Source organism: Austrofundulus limnaeus, unplaced genomic scaffold (assembly GCF_001266775.1).
Source record: "Austrofundulus limnaeus strain Quisiro unplaced genomic scaffold, Austrofundulus_limnaeus-1.0 Scaffold6, whole genome shotgun sequence".
NCBI lineage: Eukaryota > Metazoa > Chordata > Actinopteri > Cyprinodontiformes > Rivulidae > Austrofundulus > Austrofundulus limnaeus.
Window position 1 is genome coordinate 3,150,111 of NW_013952408.1, and position 1,949 is coordinate 3,152,059.

Genomic DNA, 1,949 nt, shown 5'->3' on the forward strand with positions numbered 1-1,949 from the left:
GACACACCTCAGAAAAGGGATGAAAGAGRGGCTAGAGGAGTTACAATAATGAGAAATTCAGACCAAAGCATTGCAGTTCCACTTTGTATAGACCCTGATTTAAATGTGAAAAATAAATTTAAAGCATATTTCTCCTTTAACATGGCACAGGTAATCATTTAAAAGTTAATGCCAAAGTTTTATGCAGAAATGGCATGTGATGTTAGTTGTATATCTTGTGAACTCGTCTCGTAGCCATACCACAACTATACATTTTAGCTAAATATCTGTGGAAAACTAACAGAGTTAAAGCAATTTAACTATAATATAAGCTATTTTATATTAGAATGCAAGGCACACATCACACCAATTTTATGCTCTTTGCATTCAAGCAATTTTAAAATTTTAGTCTTGACTTTTTTTAAGCTGTGGACAGGCCCTTCAGTATATTACAGAAATGATGACTCCTTACTCTTCTGGCTGCAATCTTCAGTCTTCAGGCTAAAATCTCTTGRAGGTGCTTAAAACCAGGTTTCAAACTTGAGGGGRCCTGTCCTTTCARASAAGAGCCTYGAACACCCTGGCCCTGTGACTCTGTGCGACACTGTTGACTTCTGCTTTATGAACAAAGAGAAGAARGCTATGTTTAATATCACTGAGCTTACGCCTTAATGTTTATATTATACTTTTTTTGTTTGTTTTCTCTTTGTGAAGCACTTTGTGATCTCTTTCTGTGAAAGCTGCCATAAAGCTGCTAAATAAAGTTTACTTGCGTATGTTTGTGTTTGTTTTTGTGTTCGTTTCTGAGAGTTTCATTAAACCTGTTCAGCCATTCGTGAGATATTTCGCTAACACAGCAGACAAACAAACAGACAAAAGCATTACCACTCTTTCACCTTTGGCAGAGACTTCTGAACCTCCAAACTAACTTTTAACAACCACACAGATCACCTTCTCACCTCATGCTGCACATGATTATAGCCCCACCCACTGGTCATACAGAGAATTGTCTTGCAATTCATTAAAGCGTCAAAGTGATTTCTTGTCCAGGTGAGGGCAGCCACGAGCCTTAAATGTTCAGGTTGCTCTTCAAAATGTGGGCAGACACATGTCACTTTTATTCATTAGTCTGRGCTGCATTCTGCTTGATATTTGTCCAGGCCATTAATTCAGAACTGCATGAGAGGATTAGATGCTGCATCCCCCCCAGAAGACCCAGCAGTCAAACGGCAGCATAAGCAAGTTAATAATTAAGAACCTTTTTCTCTCTTTTTTATTTAATTTATTTATTTTTTTACTTTTTGGTCAGCCTTCATGTCATTGGCACTTATTCGTTTTTGCAAGAGTTGTTAATAATAATAATAACAAAAAGAAGCTTTCCAACACAAACTGTCTCAACAGAACTACGTCCTCAGTACTTTCCTCTACTTGAGATTAATTTGTTTGTAGCACTATCACGACCTTTCTTGCATGTGTGCTGTCTGAATTTTGATGGAGTATAAAATCACAAGTATTTGCTTTAGGTGCCCCATTTTTATGTGTTAAACAAGATTGTCTGTGGGGCCAGCCCAGGCCAAGATTTCAGGTCACACCCCTTGTACGATTTTCTAAATCTCACTGCCAGTTTTCACACATCCATATTTAAAATGAAACTGTTTTGTCTTTGATGTGATTTTTTTTACCTTCAGAAACAGGTTGTTTAATTAAAATAGTTAGCAATATAATTCATTTAAAACAGAACACCAGACGTTTACTACATACCTACCTGCTAATGAGGAACACCTGTTAGTGTTAAGGAGAAGCTGTGGAGTGAAGCAGTTCTAGGGGAGGGATACAGGGGGTATACTCCTCTGAAATTTTTACAATAGATTTACTTGAAACTATGTATTTTCCAGCCATTTAAAGAACATTTTACTAAATTTTTGGGATTGTTACCACAAAATAAAATCAGTATTTTATGAAGGTCGAAC

At 36.7% G+C, this 1,949-nt stretch overlaps 1 protein-coding gene across 1 annotated transcript in view; it reads left to right on the forward strand.

Annotated features, from left to right (window-relative positions):
* The first annotated feature begins 1,203 nt into the window (after nt 1-1,203).
* Nucleotides 1,204-1,949, forward strand: part of kctd1 (potassium channel tetramerization domain containing 1) — a 20,728-nt gene continuing 19,982 nt past the window's right edge. Inside the window, exon 1 of the mRNA XM_014030614.1 lies at nt 1,204-1,221. The gene's annotated coding sequence lies outside the window, so the exon portion shown is untranslated. The remainder of the gene's footprint in view (nt 1,222-1,949) is intronic.